This window comes from Chelonoidis abingdonii, chromosome 1 (assembly GCF_003597395.2).
Source record: "Chelonoidis abingdonii isolate Lonesome George chromosome 1, CheloAbing_2.0, whole genome shotgun sequence".
NCBI lineage: Eukaryota > Metazoa > Chordata > Testudines > Testudinidae > Chelonoidis > Chelonoidis abingdonii.
This window is the reverse complement of record NC_133769.1, coordinates 325932915-325940886: the sequence shown is the minus strand read 5'-3', so window position 1 is coordinate 325940886 and position 7972 is coordinate 325932915. Positions and strand designations below refer to the sequence as shown.

Sequence of the window (7972 nt, the reverse complement as noted above, 5' to 3'; positions counted from 1 at the left end):
GGTGCTTTCAGAACTACTAGGCACTCTGCAGTGTAATTGTAAACTTATAAAGATGAATTATTTTCTAAAGAATAGAATTTTATTCAGTAACAAAACCGGTGGAAAGAAAAAGCTGTGCAATTCAAAAGTAAATACATAAAAAAATTAATAAAATTAATGGAACAGAACTTAACAAGGCAAGAAACATTTATGTCAACTTTACCTACACATACAGCAACCATGGCTTTCTCAGCTCAGGGTATGGCTACACTTGGAATTTCAGAGCACTGCCCCGGCAGTGCTTTGAAGTGTGAGTGTGGTCGGAGTGACAGCGCTGGGAGAGAGCTCTCCCAGTGCTGCACGTAAACCACATCCTCTATGGGTGTAGCGTGCAGCGCTGGGAGCCACGCTCCCAGCGCTGCCGCCCTGATTACACTGACACTTTACAGCGCTGTATCTTGCAGCGCTCAGGCGGGTGTTTTTTCACACCCCTGAGCGCGAAAGTTGCAGCGCTGTGAAGTGTGAGTGTAGCCATACCCTTAGTGTATGTGAAGCTGTGGTTGTCCTTAATGTCCTGAGAGATGGAGTGGCAGGTGTAGGGATGCAGCCACTGATTCAACGTGCAATGTTGAGATGAGGGTGCAAGGAGGTGCTATAATGAGTTCTCCATGGACTGCAAAGGGAGGTGACCCTGTAGGTCCACAAGAGACTGCAGAATTTATGTTTGCTGCCAGAAAAGGCCCATTATGTCCTGGTGCATCTCCCTTTTCTACTGAGACTCCTGAACCTTTCACCTGTCCACATCTTCCTCCCTCAGGCTGTCTGCAATGTTCACCCTCCAGGCCCTTTCTTCACAGTCTGAAGCAGCAGAGGATCTCACTGAACAGGCCTTTCCAAGTCCTCTTCTTTCTCCTCCTTATCTGGCTCAGGTGTTCCACAGGTGTAGAAGGGGAACCCCCTCAAGGCTGCAGTGGCAGCAGCTGCAGATAAAACACACAGAGGTACCACTGTCAGTATAGTCACAATGTAAAGTGAAAGTTAAGATTCAGAACTCCCTTCCCTTGCTCGCCTAAAGTTTTAAACAAGACAGGCTTATTGACTCTTCTGCTTCAGAGTGCTTGTGCAAAACACCACTCTCAGCACCAGCCGTAATGAGTATGGTCTGCCAAGGGTGAGGGAAATAAGGAGGGAATTGCTCAATTGCATGAAACAATGAGTACAAGGCATTGGCACTGAATACTGGCACCATTTTCCACAGGTGGTAGTTATTTTAGCTGATATCTCACTCCTGAGGGTAACAAAGCCACTGAGAGAACAGCTGGTGCTGGTATGCCTAAGCCACCTGGGCCCATATGCTAGCCTGTGTACTGCAATGGTACCTGTCCAAGTTATCACTAATGAGCATGGGAAAATATCCTACCACTGAGGAAGAAATAAGGCTGCCATCCCTAGTAACCTTCTGGAGAGGACTGCAGTGTACCTCCATGAAAGTTTCATTGAGATATCTCAGGAGGATTCAAGGGACATCTCTGTGTACGTAAACAAACTGCTCTGTATGGCCCTCCCATTGCCTAACTCTGCAGGGGTATGAAAAGCAGATAACAACAGTTCCTCTCTTTGTTGTACTGGGATGAGTAAATTAAAGAAAAGTTGGTGCCCCCAACTTAACAGGACACAGCTATAATGGGAAATAAATTTACACACTTACCTGGGGCTTCTTTCCCTGCATTGGGCTTGCCCATGCTCAACAACAGGGACTGAATGGACTGCGGTAGAGTCTCAAACAGGCTCACGGAATAGGTGGACCCCCAGTCCTATGTCCCCCATCCCCATCTTCCTCCTCCACCTCTTCTTTATCCTTACTGTTCATGCCGAGGCCTGTGACTCAGGTTCTGCAGAGGTATCCAAGGTGGTGTGTGGAGGGGCAAGGTGGGATCTCCGCCAAGTATGGTATGCAGCTTGTTGTAAAAGCAGCAGGGCTGCAGCTTGGCACCAGATCGACTGTTGATTTCTCTGACTTTCTGATATGCCTGATGCAGTTCCTTCACTTTTATGTAGCACTGCTGCTGGTCCCTGTTGTACCCCTTCTCCTGCATCCCCCATGCAATCTGCTCACAGATTTCCACATTTCTATAGCTGGTCTGTAGCTGGGCCAGCACAGCCTCTTCTCCCCCACAGACTAGGAGATCCAATATCTCCTGCCTACTCCAAGCTGGAGCATGTAGCTGGCATGGTAAGCTGGGCAGGAATGCACAACAATGGAGAGCTGCTAGGTGTGCTCACCAAGCTGGATGATCAGGAAAAAGGCATTTCAAAACATTGTGGAGCTTTAAAGGGGAGGAGGGCCACGTCCCCTGGGCAGTGGAGTTCACAATTGTGACCAGAGCTCAGTGTCAGGTATTGTGGGACAGCTGCTGGAGGCCAGCTAGGGTTGACATAAGTAACACAATGTCTACACTCATGCTTTGTCAACCTCAGTACATCAACCATGGCTCAATGCCGTTCAAGGAGGTGGTGTTACTGCATCACTGTAATGGGCACTAAGCTCAATGGAAGACAAATTTAAGTGTAGAGACATGCACAGGTAGATTGACACAAGACAGCTTATGTCAACTAACTGTGTAGTGTAGACCAGGACTTGGGCTGTGGTGCATCTAGCACTAGCGCCATCCAACAGCCTTCTGCTTAGCAGGAGAGGAAAATGTGCAGGTGGACTCTCTGAAGAACAGCACAGCACCAGTACATTTTGTCACAGAAACGAGCAACCTATTTTGCATATGACAACCACATATAGACCTGTTTGTATCCAAAATAATGCCAGGTGCCCACTGTATTGCACGAGAATGGGCAGGGCAGGAAAATTTCTCACAAATACATCCTTCTTAGATTGGAATACATACCTCCTGTATGCATTTCCTTTAATAACCTTCATCTCCAGAACAAGAGGAAAGATCAAAAGGGACAAGGCAAACGTCAACCTAATAGCTACCATGTGGGAATGTCAACAGTGCATCTCAGAACTGATTAAATTCTATTTCAAACCCTGCTTGTAGTTAGAATATCATAATCATAATTCAAAAAGTTCTGAATAGAGCTGGCAGGAGAATGGAAATTTTGTTCACAAATGATCCTGAGATTTCAAAAGCTGACTTCATTTCAAATTGAAATGAAACCCCAAAATTTCAAAAATCTCAAAGGAAAAATCCTGGGGAAACCTTTTTTTTAAAATTTTATATTACAAAATTTAAAAAGATTTTAAACAAAAAGTCACTTCAAATAAAAAAAATAAAAACATTTCATTCCAAAAATGTCAAAACGGGACATTTTGACTTTTTTAGGAGTTTTTGTTTTGTTTTTTTCTCCACAATAACATTTTATAAAATGGTGTCAATTTTGCCAAAGCATTTCAATTAATGGAACTGCATTTCTTGACGGAAAAATGGTTCCATCAAAGTTTTTTTGGCCAGTTCTAGTTCTGAACCATATTTATGGTACAGCCTATTTTGATACACCACCTGTGCAAACAGTACTTGTACAATAAGGACTGCACGTGACCCAGACAGAAGCATGAAAGGAGAAGGGAGTACAAGATTTTCTAGAAAACCACCAGTGAGACATCTGATTCTCTGCACCATCCACATGACCAAGGTAAAGTGTCAGCAGAAACTGGGCCTATTCAATGATACAGTAACGGAACAAAAAAAAAAGGTGTAATCCAAATCCAAGCCTAGAGTCTAGCAGCAAAAATAGAGATTAGCTTGCAATTCTTGATATTGCTATTCTGGCAATGGACTCTGCATGCCATTTTGGGTAGACAGCTCACAAACACAGTAAACATTGTATGACTCAGAAGGAAACTACAGAGGGAGCTGGGAGCAACCCTTATATTTAAGTTGCCTAATATTTCCCATCATAAGACAGATTTGCAATTATTCTTCTTATTATTTTTGCTGAAGCTCTAGCATTGTTTGCAAAAGGCCTCCATTCAGCAGGGAGAAAGCCTGATGCCAGAGAAGTGCTTTTTATTTGTCTCATGAATTTCTGTTCAGGTTTGGCAGAGAAACTTTTGAAAACTGTCATTTCTCTTCTGTTGCTTGCATTGTCAGCAAATTTTGGCAACATGCCAAACTAGCTGACTATGTATGCTAATCTAAGGCCGCTCTATGGAGCAGCACACATCGCACTGGGAACCCCAGGAATAGATAACCTCTTAGTGGGAGGGGGAGCGGTGTGCAAGAGAAGCCAGTCTGGGCTTCATCATGACAACTTCCCAGACCTAGAACATGCCCTGACAGCACTCACCCCCTCCTTCAGCAAGATAGGTTATCATCTCTAAAGGAAACTCACTGCTAGCTACAACAATTATCCCTATAGCTTAAGATGTGCTGAGCAGGGGCAGCTCCAGGCCTCAACACGCCAAGAGCGTGCTTGGGGCAGCAAGCCACGGGGGGCGCTCTACCAGCGCCGCAAGGGCGGAAGGCAGGCTGCCCTCAGCGGCTTGCCTGCGGAGGGTCTGCTGGTCCCGCAGCTTCGGCGGACCTCCCGCAGTCACATGCTTGGGGCAGCAAAATTCCTAGAGCCGCCCCTGGTGCTGAGGGTTCAGGGGCAAAATGCTACCAACAATGCATGAGGGGGAGAGTGTTGCAATTGCAAAATAGAAGTTGTTTTTACCTTTTTCTTTTCTAAAAAATATCATAAAAATACATAACACTTCCCTCCCAATAATATTCACCCACGAAAGCTCATGCTCCAATACTTCTGTTAGTCTATAAGGTGCCACAGGACTTTTTGTCACTTATTAAAAGCAATGTTATTTAGGTTGCAAAGTCAAGCACTCGAAAGTTGGGAATTGCCATAATTAAGTCTGGCTGTGCAACCGTAGTGTAGCACCCTGTACATATGTATTATTATGCAGTCTTTTTCCACAGGACCCCTGCCTCATTTACTACAAAGGATGAATGCTACTCAGGAAATGAATCAGGGCTATGTAATGAATCAGGTTGTCGCAGCCCAAAGGCCTCTAGTCTAACATGGAGTCTGTATGGCCAATTGCCGGTCATCTAGAGGTCACACTGGTACTGTGTGCAGCACTGTAGTGCAGTGTGCAACCTTAGAGGGCCGTGCGCAGATTCCCGCCTTTTTGCCTGGTCACCTAGGGGTTAGGCTAGGGTCGTGTGCAGTCTCCTGCTCTTCTGCCTAGCAACCCAGAGGTCAGGTTAGTGCTGTGTGCATAACACCAGCGTGCCTTGTGCAAAGGGGCCCAATCTGACCAATCGTAATGCAGTTCAAAGGGTCAGATTAGGGTTGTGTGCAAAACTATGCTAGTGTGCTGAGTGCAGCTTCTAGTGGCTTCTAGTGTGCCGTGTGCAAAATCTGCCCACGTAGGGGGCAACAGCTCGGAACCTGGAGGGTGGGGGAGCTAGGGACCAATCAAATCCTGCCAGATGTAAAACAGTCCCTGGAATAAAACCATGCCTCTGGCCAGGGTCTGTAGGAGTATCCGCGAACTGACTGAAGGACCTGATAAACCCTTCAGCCAGGGGTCTCCTCCGGATATAGCCGGCTCGTGTCGTGTTGTTTATTTCTTTTCCACGGTATTTTTCCACGGATTGCTTATTGTTTTCAACGGTATTTTTCACGTGTTGCTTATTTATTCTACGGTATTTTTCCACGGATTCGGTATGCTTCTGGTGTCTGTTCTGCTGGTCAGCTGCGCCTGGAACACGGTATTTGCTCACTAACTGTCTGTGCTTCGCCTAACCTTTCCTCTCCTCCTTCCCCTTTTATTTGGTATACCACTGCATATGCTGCTGTCTGTCATAAAGTTATGTGTGTATGGTACCAAAAAGTAAGTTGTCATAATAACTGCTACTGAGTTTAATTTGGTGTCTTCAATAATAATATTTGGTTAAGTGTGCACACAGATCATTTAATTTGGTGCATTCGTATACCTTTTATAAGAACAGTTGTCTTCGAAGTATTTGGGTGTGTGTTAATGCATGTAAATAGCTTGTTTAGATTGTGTACAGGTTTCTTATGCTAGAGTTATTGTTAGTTGATAAAAGTGCTCCTCCCCAGCCCCAGTTGTGATTTTCTCCCTGTTAATAAACGGCCACGTGGTGTTTTGAATTGTCAGTCTGTTTGGTCTTGGTTTTTCCTCACTCGATTAAAAGAAATTCAATGAACCCGCATTCTGGTATGGACACAGGTTATTTGTACGTTCCCGGCCTGACTCATTTGCTTTAGAAGTTGGAAGGTGCGAAGAGAATGAGGCAGAGCACTGCAAGAAGAGAAAGGATGACCATGTGGTTAAGGTAGTTGAACTGCACACAGGAAAACTCAGTACTGTCCCTGCTTTTGCCAGAGAGTTCTTATGAGCAAGTCACTTAAACCAACATTTTGGCAGATGGTAATCAACTAGGTATCCAAGCTGAGGCACCTGGGGCCCAATATGATGAAGTGCTGAGAACTCACAATTGCAATGGAAGTTAATGGAAACAGTAAGGCAATGTGGTCTGAAAGAATAAGCAGCGTTCCAAGTCAGAAGGCCCCAGAATTTAATGCTGGCTCTGCCACTGATTCACTATGTAGTCTCAGGAAAGTGTCCATGTCTTAATTTCTCCAGCTGCAAAATGGGACTAATGATGCTATTATTTCTAGAGGAAATATGGAGATACATTAACTAAACATATTTAAGGCTCTCAGATACTAATGTGATAAGTGCCCTAGGAAAGACTGAAGAAACCAAATAATTCTGCATCATCATTGCAGACGAGATGAGTTCAATCTAATCTTATTTTAAATTATTCTGAACATTTTGGAGATCATTTTACCTATTCAATGTGATCTTTAGAAAAGTATAAAATTTGAATATAGATGGAATGTATGCAGTTTCTTCTCAAAATATATTTTTAATTTTTTGATGAAATTTTCTTCTCTTCTTATTAGCACCATAGCTATTTCATTTAGTACTCAAAAAAATTATAAAGGGCCTCAAACTCAGTAGTTCAGAGACCAGCACTTGTAAACAAAAAGCAACCTATTTTGTGGTTTAGTAAAATGCAAACATTTTCACTCTCAGCCAGATAATGCAGCATGTACACATCTCCACAAAAAGCAGAAAAGCAACAAGTGTGCACTGAAAGATAGCAAATCTCAGTGTTCTATTGTATTTATTTTATTTGGTGTAAACACAGTCTGTCATCATACGGGAAGCTTTTATTAATAGACCACAGAAAATAGTACACCATAAAAAGCCCAAAATATAAAATATGAAGTCCATGTACACGGTATATAGAAACAAATCTATAAACACTTTTATACATAGCATGAGCTATACAACTGTATTGATATGGTTACTGTGATTGAAACTGCAGCTATTAAAAGCAGTAGTCATCTGCCATATCTCAGGTAAGAAGTAGCTACGCATCAACACACTAACACAATAATCACAGTGATCAAAAGTCTCTGGCAACTTAGACAAATCAAATCTTGTAACCACAAGTATCCAGAATAAATGACTGACAATATCGTGGAGTATACAGTTTAGTGATTATACTAAAGTAGAAGGAGTGGCTAAGATTCATCAGGGCAATGCTGTTTTACAAGATAACCTTGATGGTTTAGGCAAACAGACTCAGAGATGAAACATAACATTTAGTCCCAAATTCTGCACTGAGATCTCCTTCGCAGATTTGTGTGCTCATTTGGAGTCCCTCTAACTTGATTGGGCTCTATATGGGTACAAGGGTCCACTCGCGCAGACTCAATGATAGGATTGGGACCTAAATATGTAAATATAAAAGATGCAGTTGAATAGAAATAATGGTCAAGTATAGATTAAGTATCAGAGGGGTAGCTGTGTTAGTCTAGATCTGTAAAAAACGACAGAGTCCAGTGGCATCTTATAGACTAACAGAAGTATTGGAGCATAAGCTTTCATGGGTGAATACCCACTTCGTCAGACACATGTGGTGGAAATTTCCAGAGGAAG

The 7972-nt window shown here is 43.4% G+C and overlaps 1 long non-coding RNA gene across 1 annotated transcript in view; it reads right to left on the bottom strand.

Annotated features, from left to right (window-relative positions):
* Window positions 1–355: 355 nt before the first annotated feature.
* The window catches only part of LOC116834090 (uncharacterized), a 27233-nt gene continuing 19616 nt past the window's right edge, over window positions 356–7972 (bottom strand). Inside the window, exon 5 of the long non-coding RNA XR_004375868.2 lies at window positions 356–959. This is a non-coding gene — a long non-coding RNA (uncharacterized LOC116834090). The remainder of the gene's footprint in view (window positions 960–7972) is intronic.